This window comes from Triturus cristatus, chromosome 10 (genome assembly GCF_964204655.1).
Source record: "Triturus cristatus chromosome 10, aTriCri1.1, whole genome shotgun sequence".
Taxonomy (NCBI): Eukaryota; Metazoa; Chordata; class Amphibia; order Caudata; family Salamandridae; genus Triturus; species Triturus cristatus.
Window position 1 is genome coordinate 676,953,044 of NC_140593.1, and position 16,036 is coordinate 676,969,079.

General features: G+C 41.8%; 1 protein-coding gene across 2 annotated transcripts in view; it reads left to right on the plus strand.

The window, feature by feature from the left end:
* Positions 1–16,036, plus strand: part of IFT140 (intraflagellar transport 140) — a 1,808,590-nt gene that overhangs the window by 881,206 nt on the left and 911,348 nt on the right. The gene's annotated exons all lie outside the window — the stretch shown is intronic.

Sequence of the window (16,036 nt, forward strand, 5' to 3'; positions counted from 1 at the left end):
TCTAAATTGGATGTGGACAGAAACTGGTAGCAGACTGTTAAAGAATGTACTGTGTCTATGCCAATTAACACATATTCCACCGTTTTTACTGCCAACTTAAAACCATGGACTTAGAAAATGGGTATAATTTATGATGGAATACAAATTAATTGAAGTGGACATTAACCTGGTTGCTAAAGCTAAAGCGGGTCATTCGACATGGAGCATTCGTTGCTAAAAAGACAGTTTCAAGAATGAGGCCTACAGAAAAAGTGGATTTTATTAGCTTTTAATAAAGCAAGGTCCTTATTTTATTAAAAGCAGAGAGGAGAGTATTAGTCTGAACCCCAGATTGCGCAGCACTTGACGAATTAGAGGAGAAGAACCCGGTTTTGTAATCCACAAGATGTTAATGCCTATTGGCTTCTGTGCCGTAGTTATCTCGAATATAAATGTCAGTTCAAGAAACTTTGTTCGGTATGTATAAAACAACCATAAAAGTTTTCAGGAGAAGATAAAAAAACAAATCACAATGCACATAATTATTGAAGAAAATTAAGAAAGGTAAGCTAAAACAACACCTGATGCACATCATGATATCAAAATTAATCATGCCAAAGGCGTATAAAATATATTATAAAATATAAGATTTCCATCTAAATTCCACAAGATCATCACTGTGTAGGTGCAACAATACTTTTACGTATACTAATCGCATATGTAATAAAAAGTGCAACATTAAGACGGACCTTTATATCATTTAACTTGAGCATATATTTTAAAGCATCAATATGCGATCTGATACCTTGTTCAAGCGCAAGTGGTTTTAAGTACTTGCATCTAAAACTTGAATAAAAGTCACAAAACAATATAAAGTGCATAGTGCTTTGCTTGCTCTGGCGGTCACATCAGCAAGGGGTCATATCTGAGGGACAAGTTTGTATATGTCACTTGGAATGAAATGTGATATTTTTGGCAATACTTTCAGAGCTTTTGGCCATACACACTAAGATTATTGAATGAGACATTTTTTTCACAAAGGAAGGATTTAAAGTCTTTGGTATATCCTCTAATGTATTGGACCCAGGAACCTTGTTGGCACGGAGAATGCCAAAAGACCCACAATTGACTCTGTGTTTGAAAAAAGTATGCTGCATTTGTGAATGTGACCGTAACTATTGTTACTGGAGGTGGCAAAATCCAAGCCTATGTATCTACTATTAAATTGTAAACTCCATTCATCTGTTTGGGAAGCAGTAAGCAGGATTTGAGTTGGTTCACTATGAAACCGTATTCTGAAGAAATTAATATTTTTTGGTTTTGAGCCTTACAGAGCATGCTTTCTAAACAGACAAACATAATGTGTTCTTTAGGACTGTGGGAGAATATGAAAGATTTTATCAGTTTTGTAAAACGCAAAGAGATTGGCGACAGCTCAAATGGAAGGGATGTAAAAGGAAATAATTACCTCCCATGACCCACTTGAATTGTGGTCAGTATTTCCTATGGTCTTTGCAGGTATGAATGTATAGATCAATCATTCAATCAGGATTTGTAGAGGGCGGCTACTTCACCCTTGAGGGTCTCAAGGCGCTATCGGATGATGCTGCCAGTTCTCCTATTGGTTGAACATCCAAGTTTTGAGGCCCTACCTGAACTGCTGGAGCGATGGTGAGGCTCTGAGGTACAGGAGGTCGTTCCAGGAATTGGCTGGCAAATGGAAGAGCGAGCGGCCTCTGCTGTTAGTCCAAATGGGAGAATGAGTGGCCTCCACTGTTAGTCCGGCGGATGCGACAGGTGGCAGCTAGGGTGAGGGATCCGGATCGGAGTTTCCTGGTGTGCTGGTGAAAGGTCACATGTTGGTTGAGGTAAGCAGGTCCCTTTGTTGTGTAATGCCTTGTATGCATGGATGAGTAGCTTTTACTTATCATAAAAGAAGAGAGGGGACCCAGGTGCTGATTAAGGTCCAGTGTCCATGTTCCATATGCCAATATCAAAACCAAAAAAGGACACTGTTCCTATCGCAGGGTGGAAACAGTCACCCTTGTATTAGGGTGCAAAAAGTCACCCGTGTTCCTATCGCAGGGTGCAAACAGTCACCCTTGCGTGAGGGTGCAAAAAGTCACCCGTGTATCTGGAAAGAAAGACAAGAAGAGAAAGAAGTCCTAGGTGAAGGGGACCCACCAGTGAAATAAAAGAACACATTTTGTCCTCTTGTTGCCCTCACACACCCCGGGGAGTGTCATGCTTCATCATTGGGTGTTTGCTCCTCGTAGGGCCGGCGCAGCAATTCCCTACTGGTCCCCCGAAGGGTCAATTTATCGGAGATCTTTTCTAGGACTGCCGGATGGTGCATGCGGGTGTGTGGGTTCAATGAGGGTAAAAAAAGGGAGTAAAAAAAGGAGTGCGTGCCTAGTGATAAATAGATTATTAAAGGGTAAACATGCAGTGAATGTTTAGATTGTATACCCTTAGCAGACTCAACTGCTGTATAAAATCTCACCCCTGCGGCACACTATGCCCAGGTGTCAAAAAGGTCATAGGTCGACATGTTTCGCGCCTGCGTCGCCTTAAGGATCGTTGGCGCTTCTTCAGGACCAAAACTATCAAATAAAAGTGCACGTGAAACAACCAATTAAAATACCCTCTAAATCAATCAGGGCGGGCAGAGAACCTGCATACCCATAATCTGGCTACAGCTGCATGGTGTGTACTGCTCCTGATCGATACCTAGGAAAGAAAAACACAAAAGACCACAAATATGAGCATCAGTAACAACTTGATGCCCCATAATGTGCCACCGTTGTGTGCACATCAATTACATAAAAAAGTAAAACAGGCACACGAGACGCATCAATAAAACATAAATACTCATTGGAGCCCATACCCAATGCAGTGTCACAATCATGATCTAAAAAGGACCTCATATACGCCTGAACTATGTAATCTAGTTATCGCATGGATGGTAACTCCAGTGATTTAATGAGTAGCTTTTACTGGCATCTCTTCATGACTGGTGGCCAGTGGAGTTTCCTGAGGTGAGGGATTGTGTGTGTCTGTCTGGAGAGGTCGCGGATTTGCATGGCTGCTGTGTTCTGGATCGTCTGGAGTTTCCTCATGAGTTGGGCTGTTATTCCTATGTAAAGGGAGTTGCCGTAGTCGAGTCTGTTGGTGAAGAGATCCTGCGTGACAGTTCACCTGGTGTTGGTTGGGAGCCAAGAGTGAAGCCAAGGTTGCGGATGTGTTCGGTGGGTATCGGGGGTTGGGCCCAGCTCCAGATGCCATCATTTGCTGTTCCAGTGTGTGACCTTGCCTTTCCCGAAGATGAGTACTTCTGTCTTGTCGGTGTTGAGTTTGAGACAGTTGTTGTTCATCCACTCGACAACATCCTTCATGCATCTTTGGAACTTGTCTTTGATAGTTCTTGGATTGTTAGTCAAAGAGAGAATGAGTTGGTTGTCATTGGTGTAGGAGATGATGTTGAGTCCGTGGATTGTGACGATGTTAGCCAGGGGGGTCATGTATGTGTTGAAGAGGGTTGGTCTGAGGTATGACCCTTGAGCTACCCCGCAGATGATGTTCTTAGAGCGCAAGGAGTAGGGAGGAGGATGATTTTCTGCATTCTTCCAGTGAGGTATGTTGCAATCCACTTGAGGGCTGCTCTTTAAATTCCTGTCTGGTGGAGCCTGTTGATCAGTGTGTGTTATAAGCATCCCTTAGTCTGGTCATCCAGTCCCTTAGTTGTAAAGGGTCATTCTCCTGGAAAATCATCTCTACTTTGAAGTAGAGATGCATATAGTTTAAATTGTGTGTTCAAGTTCAAGTTCAAATATCTTTATTCGATTGTAATCTTTACAATCATAAAAGTTCAAAACATACAATCATAAACGTGTTTCAGAACTATACAGTTAAAAAAGACAAAACATCCAAGTCCGTTGTGAGACAGCACAGTTATGAGACAAGATAAGTTACTAAATTATTATGACACCAGAGCAGCAGACAGAATGAACCAGTTAGGAGTATAAATAAATGTACAAAGTTAAAAATGATTAAAAAGTACAATGATAGAAGCAGCATAATTAACCCTCCATACTTTTCCTGAAAATAATGGCTAGTTTCAGAAAACTGCATATAAACAAGGTACAGTCGCAGTTCAAAAGTTGAAGGTAATAAAGAGCTGGTTTAGTCTGTGTAAAATTTAAAACTTTCAGACAAGGCTTTAGATATAACTTCCGCGGTACTGTATAATAAGGACAAATAAATAAAAAGTGCTCCAAATCTTGCGGAGACTTCCCGTCGCAGCCGCAAGCAGGTAGCACTTGACCTCGATGGGCCCCTCTCGGTATTGCCAGTAGGAGGTGAAATAAATCAAAGCGGAACCGTGTCAATAAATATCGTTCATAGCCGGACATAGGCCATGATAAATATGATTCCATACTTAGTCATGTTTTGAGTAGGGCATGTTTCCTAACACTGCCTTTCAGTAGCTCGCTCTCCTCCCGGGCAAAATACCTAATAGATGAAAATGATTTTTTCACAAAGATAACATCAGCTCTAGTTATGGAGTTTGGGGCTGAGAACAAATCTGGCCGTCCCAATTCAGTGAGACGGTTGTTGATATACCTCAACCATGGGACCTTGGACCTACCATCCCAAGTTAAGGATTCTTTTAAAATATCATGTGTGAGAGGTATGTCTTTGTTTAGCCAGGAGTTCAGCCAACATAATAGGGGATTTACTGCTAATCTGTCACTAAGAAAAGGTACACCTAGCTCCTCATGAACCGAAAAATTTCCGGTTCCCCTTGGCAGCCTCAAAACCTTCTTTAAAAAATTATTTTCTGCAATCTCCAGGGTTCGCGCCTGGCTATATCCCCAGAGCTCACTGCCATAACAGGCAGTGGCAACGCTCTTGGCTTGATAAAGTTTAAGCAAAGCAGCCACCGGGCTGTTGCCCATTTTTCTAGCAAACCCAAGTATGGCTGCGTTGGTGCGTGTTACCTCGCCCTTTTTTTTTACAACAGCTGGGCCCCAGGATAAATTATCATCGAGGAGAACCCCGAGATATGAGAAGGTTTTAGAGTTTGGGATTTTTTCGCCATTTATGGTGAAAGAATTAGGTTTACGCGACCCATGGCCTATTTTCATGACATAGGACTTTGAATTATTAATGCTTAAGTCTCGAGACCTCATGAAATCATAAAATGAGTTTAGAAGTAACTGCAGGCCGATTGCTGTCATAGAGATAAGGACGGCGTCATCTGCATAGAGCAGAACTGGGACGCCTTTTCGGCCGACGTAGGGGTAATCCGCTCCTGTTCTTATCAGGTAATCCTCCAGCTCATTAATGTACAAGTTGAACAAAAATGGTGCTAGAATACACCCTTGGCGGACTCCCCGATTAATTCTAATGTCACCTGTCACTTTCAAGTCTTGAGTGTAACGGACATTAGCTCTTGTATCTGAGTGCAAGTCAGCCAATACACAAATTAGATTCTGCTCGACGCCCATCTTTAGCATGATGTCCCATAGTTTACCTCTGTCCACGCAATCAAAAGCGGACGATAGGTCCATAAAAGCCATGTGAATGGTTCCCTGCCGGGCCAAAGTATATTTGCCTACAATCAAGTATAAGTTCAGGCATTGAGTTATTGTTGAATGGCCAGGTCTGAAACCATATTGTATAGAGGATATAATATTGTTCTCTGACTCCCATGTTGTTAGCCTATTCAAAATTACACCACCTACCACTTATGCTACAGAATTAATTAGGGATATTGGCCTGTAGCATAGCGGACTACTACGGTCGCCCTTTTTAAACACAGGAACTATGTTTGATTGTCCCCATGACTTTGGGCATCCGGAAGTTGCAGCTGCATTTATCACCTTTGTGAGAACAGGGGCCCATAACGGGATGCAAGATTTAAAAAGGTCCGGAGGCAAGCCATCCAGGCCTGGTGCCTTATTACCAGTTAACCCTTGGATAGCCTTTTCTATTTCATTGACTGAAAAGCATAAAGAATTCACATTTGGTATTAAAAAGTCATATACTGTCTGTTGTTCATCACTTTTAAAAATTGTACTAAAATGAGTAACCCAATCTTCCTCTGAAATGTTTGTGCCTAATGCAGTATCACTCGGGTTGTCAAACAAAGGTTTGTTGACGATTTCCCAAAATTTACTGCTATTGCCCAGAACTGAGGGATCAAGCAAGGATTCCCAGGTGTGGGCTTTTATTTCCTTTTTCCGATTATCAAGAATTTTTTTATATATCAAACGGAGGTTTTTGATATGACTTGGGTCTCTGGGTTTAGTTTTTAACGCCTTTTTTAAATTTCTGCTTGCCAAGGAGCATGTATGATCAAACCATTTGGGGTTGTTTTTAACTTGCCCTTTCACTGAGACTGATAACATCGACCCTACTATTGTCACTACACCTTCGAAAATAGCTAAAATTTGCTCTGGGGGCGTACATGTTGATACACAATCCATTAGATCCCTGCCACATGTCTTATTAATTTCTTTGTAGAAATTTTCTTGGTTTACCAAATGCCATTTCAGGCGACGTTTACCATTTATACATTTTAAAGTACCCGCGTCTTCACAGTGTTTTCGCTGTTCAAATACACCCCCATTCAATTTAATAGAAAGGGGGTTGTGATCGCTGTAGGTGCTTGTTTGAATGGTAAAACTAGAAGCCTGGTTGATAAGGTCGGCAGATAATAGTATATGATCGATAAATGATCCAGGGCCGGAGCCTTTGAATGTTGGAACATCATGAACTTTGGTATCAGGGACCAATGACATAGCTACGAACAAATTGTTTTCGTTTAGCAGATCGTTTAAATGTGACCCATGTCTAGTATGACGGAAGTGGAATCCATCCATGCTGTTACACCCCAGGACACCCATAGGGGTGTCTCGAGGGTTACCGCAGGGATGTACGTTAAAATCTCCTACAATCAATACATTACATGGCAATGTGCCTGGTTCTTCTTTCAACAAATCATTCAGCGACAGTATATTACACTCCCCTTGGTTATTTATAGCATTATAAAAGTTAACTAGAGTTAGAGCATGTTTACCTCTCTTCAGTACAAGCATTTGAATGTTACAATTTACAGTTTGTTGGCTAGTTATGTCACACAAAAGAGCCAAATTAACAAAGATAGCAAGACCCCCCCTTTGCTCTGCCGCTAGCTGAGGGGGCTGCTGGCCTAAGGAAGCTTTGATATCCTTCGATGAAGGCATTATTTCCTTCCATCCATGTCTCTTGGAGACATATAATTGCATATTTTTTAACAAAAGCAAGCCAGGCAGAATCACATATTTTGTCAGCCAGGCCTGCTACGTTCCAGGAGACTAGACTCACGTTACGAACGTCATCGTTCTCTATATTAATTGCAACCTCGATGATGGTGGGATCTAATATCCGATTTAGTTGTTCAGTATTTATAGCTCCCGCAGTTTCTACTGTAGGAGGTTGTGGGTCTACATGGATTGGTTGGGAGTTAAAAGCTTCAGGCTGATAATGCAATGTACTGATGTGCTCAGAATCAACTAGTTCGGGACTAGCTAAAAACAGATCTGTGACTGATTCTATATGGTTATTACTATCTGGTTTAGAAAAAGGGAGGGGAAAATTATCAACATAGACAAAATTACTTGACTTAGAGTCGGTGGACATAGATGTAACTGATCTATCGTACAGTCAATCAACCCCCTCCAAGCCATTTTGCTCATAAAGAGCATCAAACCTATTTGAGGTAGGTACATTATAATGGATATTAGGATATGTTAAACGGGGTTGATTACGATGATTGTATATTCCATTTGTGTCCTCCCATCTCTCATGATAGGTTGTTGGGTGGTTAACTTTTCTGGACACACCTGATGTATCACTTCTGAGGTGACTTTGGTCTTTTATAGTATAATGGTCGTAATTCCTTAAAGTTGCACCATTATAATTTGGATTACGCATAGCGTAATTTGCCTCATCCTCAATAATGGGATGTGAATAGCTGTAATTTCTTGAGGGGTAAAAATAACTTAAGTCCTTAGTACGAATTAAACTGTAAATCAGATCGTCCTTCCAACTGGTAATATGCCTTACTGCACGGTTGTCATCAAAGGTAACAACAATGCAGTCACCCTCAGTAGATTTAAATCTATGGCCCACCCAGTCGACCCTCCTAACATTTGTAATCTTGCCACTAATGTGGCGAGGGATCGGTCTGTGGGCGGTTAACCAGTGACTTACTTTGTTTTTCAGATCCCCATATCTCTCCTCCTTACCCATTTCTAATTGCGGTACTCCTATCATCACTATGGTGTAAAGTTGGGATTCAGGGGGGAGATTAATATGAATGGGTTTCTTATTTTGTTGGGGCTGCGTGTATTTTTGCGCTGATCGTGTGTTAGAGGTTTGTGATACTATGGGAGTAGGCCTGTCAGGCTCAGCCTGAACATCAAGTGGAGCGGAAGATATGCCTTCCGTGGCCCATTCGCTCTCGTCACTACCAGCTGAAGGGCCCGACAAAGTAGTGGTCATGGTCGAGGAAATTAATACATTTTTATGTGTGCTTGTATGTTGTTTTGGGTTAGTCTGATCATTAGCATTTGACAGAATGGGGGATTTTGAGTTATGACCCACGGTTTCTAGGTTATCTGTCTGGGTGAAGGTATTAGTACATTTGGGCATACTAGTAGAATCCTTATATTGAAATTTGTTAAGTTTCATTAGGGTTTGTTCTATACTAGCAATTTTCTCACTTATAGGGTGAAAAAGGGATCTAATCAACTGTTCCAGATCTGTCGGATAAAGTTTATCTGGTACACACACATCTTCAGTCTGTGTTGTCTCATTTATAGCAGCATTGCTGTTCTTTGGCAAATTTTCAGTGAGCAATAATACCGCTTGCTCTGCGGATGTTATAATCTTGTTAGAAGTACTGGTTATTGGTTTAGCCAATCTGAAGTTTAGCCATACATCTTTTGCTGAGGTTTTATGATTGCCTATAGGTTTGTACGTCTTTCTCATAATAGATTTTGATTTTTTTTCTTTCCATAACGCCGATTCTCTGTTTTTGGAGAGGAAGATTTATCGGCATCTAATGTGTTGATTAAAGGGGAGCTTTCTGCAAAAACAACCCCTGGGGAGTTCAATGACGTGTTTCCTGAATGTAAAGAACATGAGTTAACCACACCAGTAGGAACAGATTGGGGACTACCTTCAATACTGATTGGTGGAATGAGTGAGGCTGGGGACATGTTATTTCTACAGTTTTTACCATTAGGCAATCCCGAGAAGGACTGCAGTAAAAGTGAATCCTCTGCACTGATAATAGACTCCACGGTGTTATTCTGTACTGTAGTATGCATTGAGAGGTTTGGAAAACACAGGTTTGGGGTCAATGAGAGACGTCTCTCCGTGTTTTGAATTGCATCCGCAACCACACCAATGGTTTTTTGTAACATTAGGTCTATGGCAGTGAGGGATGGTAGTGGTGTTACTGGAGCAGGCTTATTTCTAGTAGTTGATCTAGTCGCCATGGTGGTCTTTCTGGCCTTTGTCATTGTATACTAGTTACCCAACTCAGTAACGATACGATGTAATACAAACACCGAGTTGATACTAAATAAAATATACAAGACACACAAACTGCCAATAGACCTTTAGATATAACAGTAATATCACCTCAGTGCTTTGTCCCGGCCTGTTAATAGTCGTTAGGGGGATGGCCCGTCCCGTCTCCTTTGGTCCCCTAAGGGCCACAGAGGGCCCGCCCTTTGCCCGGGCTTAGCCCGGCGCCGCCCGCGCGCGGTCCCGCGACGCGGGGAGTGTCCTCCAAATTTAAATGCCTCCTGGCACCAAATCGGTGGTGTCGTTGACGGCTTCCTGCCGCAAGGGATCTTGGGGGTGGTAGTCCCTCCCGCTCTGCGGTCGCGCCGATGCAAGGAGACGCGGCGGCGGGGAGAGACCCACAGGGCAGCAGGAGAGCGCGGAGCAGCAGTGGACACAGCAGTCTGGTAGGGTTAATGTTTTGTTTTTCAGCAAATTTCAGCAAATTGTGTGTGTTTATTGTGGGGCTCAATTTCATGTTTTTTTTCTTTTTTTACAACGAAAATTATGCTTAGAACCCTTCTCGATGCAGAGAAATGTATACTTTTTCCCTAATTTGAAAGCAGATCGTGGGGTTCCTGAATAAGTAACTCTTTGTCTAGTCAGGGACAGATGGATTTTAGGAGGATGTTTGATTTGGAATGATTTTTGGTAAGCTTCTTTCTGAAAGCCATAATCAGTTTAAAGAACCCAAGGACCTTAGAAATCTTCTGGCATTTTTGCAGGAAATAGATGATCTTTCATTTGTGTAAATAATTATATTGATCTCTCTTAATTGTTTGGAACTGACTAGCCTGAATATATGCCAGCTGGTAAGGTGGCCCTTGTAGAGGTGGGTGAGCCACTGAAGATTTAAGGCAGATAACTAGCTATGGTTCAGCTCAAGGTCCTTTTGGACTCTTGATCTGACAAGAAGACCAGGCTTAATGTGTCTTCTCCCTGGGGCTTTCACCTGTGGGAAGGGGGAGGTAGTTTTAGACAGGTTGAACATATAGATGCCGTAAAGTGGTGTAAAGTGAACCTTATGTTTGGTTCTAGAGTTGGGGCGCATCACACCAGTGCTGGGTTGGCCCGATACTTGCTGTTCTGGCCCCTACTTACTTCCAGTCCTCTTTCTGCCATGTGAACTGAAAAATAAAATGAAATGAAAATATACTTGTAAAGCACACGAGTATCCAAAGGATGTTGTGGGGCTGAGAGAGACCAAACATGGTAGATCAGATAGAAAAAAAGCTTGAGTAAAATCCTAAGTAATTTAAAGAGAGAAGAGCCATGTCTTGAGATTTTTTCTAAACAGGGGATCTGCCTCTATTTCTATTTGATATATCGTAGCAGTGTATTCTACAGTTTAGCTGTACCATACGGAAAGGGTCTGCCGCCCCATCTACCTTGGCAAATTCTGGGGGCACTGCTACTAGCCTTGTATTGACTGAGCACAGGACCCTTCTGGGTAAATACTTTGATCTGAGAAACCTGGGATCAAGTGTGTAATACCTTATATGCGATACATGAGACTTTAAAAATAAGTATTTTTCTAATTGGAAGCCAGCGCAAACTCCTAAGTCCCTGCGAGACAGACTGATGTTTAGGAATGTCAAAAAGGAAGCAAGCTGCAGTATTCTGGACCACCTGAAATTTGTTAAGAGAAGCCTGATAATATTCAGATACACCGCATTGCAGTAGTCCAACAAAGAGGACACCAATGCGAGGCAACCGTTTTGCACAGGTCCATGGGGATATAAAGAAAAAACTTTGTTTTGTTATCATGTTACTTCAAAAACAGTGAACAATGTAGTACAAGAAAAATAAAACGTGGCCATGGTTTTCCACTGACATTGAATCGCCCTCATCTAATCTGGAAAAATTTGTATTTTATTTGACTCAGAGTACCTCTCTCTGAATTCTCATTTCTTTAGATAAATGCTCTTATTCCTGGCTATACTCAAAATGGACTGTTCCCATGAGGCACAGGGTCAAGACTGATTTGCATATGGCCATGTCTGACCTGGGGTGGCGTGGTGAGCAAAATAACGATGGATTAAACCCAGATCTGTGACTGGGGGTGAATGTTTTGCCAATGTGCAACATTCCGTCCATCATCTTGTGTGTTATACTGAAAATGATCATCCAGGAAAAATCCCCCCAAAAATTTGATGCACCAATGGAAGCCTGGATATGGTTGGAGGAAAGACCTATGCTAAGGGGTGCGCCCTACAGAGATAGTGTTAGAAACCGTTGATAACATTGGTGGTAAGACCCAAGGAACAATGCCCATCTACCAGAAACTGGAAATGTTCAAGAAAGCGACCAACAAGAAACAATCCTGCAAGGCTTAGGCTCAGAGAATTGCCCTCTAGGGGAGATTCAGCTGATTCGGAGGAAGGTGAACAACGGCAGGGAAATAAACAACAACTCAACAGGAAGAAGAATGGTGAACAACTGATGAGGGATATAACCTGCTTCCAGTTCAACTTAGTCTGAAGAATTATCATGCTCCTGCATCATAAAACAAACTAGAATGTAGGGGATTACCATGTGGTTCTTTAGATAGTGGTGAGAGACACGAGAGGGCCACACAATGGGCCAAAGGAAACAAAACACTAGTCATCAAGACTCTGTATTCTACATTGCCAAAATGAGGGCCTACTCCATTCCTAATTAGTGGAGAAAACTCTATCATCAAATAGACCCAAGAAGCTAAGCAACGCTGCACTTAAGACCAGCGAAGTTTGCTTAATGGAAGTTAGAGTGGAAGAGGGGCAACAGACCTTTCCTTAATAAGGGAACACTTAACTTTTAAGTTCATGAAGGTACTTCTGAAAAATGGGGACAGGGATGGGTTCAAAGTTAAGATGTTTGAGTTAGGAAAACAAATATTGCTTCTACGGTAGCCAGTACAGTACAGAATGGTGCGCAAATAATAGGGGGTTGTTGCAGAGGGAAACAGCTCTGAAGCATACAAGATAACACTGATGGTTCAACCGATCGACAGACTCCTGTCTCGATTTGTCAGAGCCATCGGGCTAACAGACATTTGTAGACTCAAACATTCCATAGAAAGGTATTACTCCTACTTCTCTGGGGCAAGCAACGTATTCCCAATACTAGATAATATATATATCCCAACGCATGAACTCCCATCGGTGAGCAGAATAGAATTCCTGGCAAGGGGATATCCAAACAGTCACAATAAATCAAAACTATAGGAGGGAGAGATGGTGTGGGAAGGTTTACTTGGAACTTGAACCCATTGGGAACTGATAGACCCAGCAGTGGTGGCAGAGATTAGAAGTATTGAGAGGTAAAATACAAACTATAATTGCACGCAATTACAGTCCCCGATTAGAGTAGAGGTAGCAGAAGCCAGGGTCTTGAGACTGGAACAGATGGTTAGCTACCAATCAACCTCTTTGCTTTTGAGGCAACTGGGTAAACCCAAACAGGAATACCATGATATGGCTCTACATTTTGTAAGACAGCATATACTAACAAGACGGCGCAAACTGTATGAATTAGGAGAGAAAGTGGGATGCCTGTTGCGTTCCGAAGTGAAAAGGAGTGACTCCCCACGGCTAAGGAATCTGTTAAGATGCTCGTGGTGATTAGTTCCCCTGAATAGAATTATTTCCCGACTTCTTTGGAGCTGAGTCCTACAACAGATAGAACCATCACTCCGCAATGATGCGGATTACACAGCCCCAGGATCTGTGACCAGGGCCGCCCTTCTACAGGCTTCCACAATAGGTTGCCTCCCATCTGTTCACTGTCCTGAGGAAGACCCGCGAGCTAAGGATCAAATTACCCTCAACGCAATAAGTCGGGTCGAAACGTCGACATTTCTCCCCAAGTGGGCCTGTACCTTATGCCACCAAAGTACCGTCCAGTTTACAGATTAAACCTCTGTTATTGTTTGTAAATAGTTTCTGAGAGGAACAATATAAAGGATTAATGAAGGACAGGTCCCAACGAACGGATGTTGATGCTATTTTAAAAACCCAATTCCATTCTGACTCATTGCAGTTGTTTTTCACTATGTGAAATCGCTCCTCCCCTTTATCTCCTTTTATCTATCTACACAAGAGCACCACTCTTTCACTTTCTCCCCTGGAGCAACCTTGTCCACTATCACTGTATTTTATGATAAAGCGTATATTTTCTGAATATGTTTCTGTGAATAAAACAGACAGTTGCTTGAAGAATCGATGGGTTTGTGTATAGTGTTCTCTGTTTGAAGGTGTACATCTAAAAGCGTTATCATGTATTTGGTACACTGGGCTGACTCTATGCAAGCCTAGGTTATTACAAATCGAAAAATTATTTTGGGACCTATGAGCATGCTGAATTAGTCTAGGACCAACTGTTTTCCTGTACTGTTGGCATGGCTCAGCAAAAGGGAGGAAGGAGCCAGATGGATGGAAGCAATAATGTTTGCCAATGGAGAGAAACAAAATTGATATAGATATCAAACAAGCAGTCACAAATTACCATAAGGATTTTTAGGTGGAGAACCTGTATCAAGATGTAGAAATTAAACAATTTCTTCACAATTTAGAAATACCATGATTAAGTGCTCAGGAGAGATGTGAATTAGAGAGACCTTGATGAAGTCACTGAAGCCATTATAAATTGAAAAGTGGAAAAACTTCTGGCCTGAATGGTAAACCTGTGGAACTATATAAAAACATTTTAACTCTGCTAGGGCGCCTCTCCCAGCAGATATAAATGAGAGCCCAGGATAAGAGATCATTCCTCCAAACCTGAGACATGCAACAATTACAGTAATCCACAAAGTGGGAAACTCTTAGACAATTGTTCCTTGTTCCAGCTAGTCTTGCTACTTAATTTAGAAATACAGATTTTGGCAACTATTCTCCTGTGGACCATGACCTCCCTCTGATGCAGGTACCAATTGGGGTTCTTGTCAAAATGCCCTTCTAGGCTTACTTTGAGAAGACTAAATAACTGGCTGGCAAAGATGATGACCATGACAGAACCCCTAGTGATTGTCTTGCTACATATAGAAAATGTGTTTACCTGGAACCCGAGACAACAGGGTATATACATCACGATATATCTGCACATTGTTTATGCTCCCCGTTGACGAATCACCAGTATATACAGTTGCTATGTACCACCACTGGATGTATAATCTGTCAGGACTATTTGAAAGTTTTGAATGATGTACAATGTGTGAAATATGAAAATGGCAATAAAAATAAGTTAAAACAAATATAGAAAATGTGTTTGATTCGATAAATTGGCCGTATTTATTTTTGATGCTACAGAGATTCGGTTTTGGCCTGATTTTTTTGTAGCTGGCTGGCCCATCTGTATAAGATTTGACAGCAGCGTTGAGAGTTAACAGACAGAAGTCTCATACATTCCCACAGGGACTAGGCACCCAACAGGGGTATCCACTCTCTCTGCTCATGTTCGCCCTCTCTATAGAGCTCTGGCTTGTTGGGTCAGATCACTGAAGAAGATTATAAGATTCCAAACAACCTAAAGTCCTGTAGAAAAGAAAATCTCCCATTATGCACATGAACCCTGCTTTATGTGGCACATGCCCAGATGATAGTGGCTAAAATCATATGTTCAGAAACATCAGCAAACATTCAGGAACATAGGTAGAATACTCGCTGAATTTCAGGTAAAAGTCTGTAGGTGGAGGTCACTCCTACTCCTGCTTATGAGAAAGGCAGCAATATTTATTATGGTTAAGCTACCAAAGTTATAATATGCCATGCAAAATGCAACTTATTCACCTTGAAACATAGGACATTACAGGCCTTGTTGTGGAATGGGGTGCCCCAAGAATAGCACTGGCAACACTGACCAAGTCTGCTTATAATGCTGAGATTGATCTCTATGATGTCAGAGCATACTACTGGGCATCACAGGTTTTACCAATAAATGACTGGATATATGCACCAAGGGATGATCCCTCAGTTAGACTGGAGAGGTCTTCCGTTAGGACCTACATATCTCCACTATTTATACAAGGGTAAAGGAAGATCTCGCTCATTGCCAGCAACTCGGACAATACTGGTGGCCTGGGAGACAGCAATGAGATCTATTGGATGGCAAGACAAGATTAGAGAAAAGAGAAACCTGTTTGGTTGAATTGAAGACATGCTTTAAAGGGTAGTGGTGAAATTGTTCCATAGAACATAGAGTGAATACAATATTGTATTACATCACATACTTAAATATGCTCAGTTAAAGCACGCCCTTGAGGTCGAAGAAGTGGATTGGTCTGAGGTCCCAAATTTTGTCCCACTGGAAAGCAGAATTGTTATAAATAAACTAGGCCTAGGGGGAAGTTCCTTGACTTACAGAACCTTTAATAACAAAATGCCAGATTGGCTAATGAATTTAAGATTGAAATGGTAGGAGGACATAGACTGGGAAGATGACCTGAAGCACCCTAGGGAAG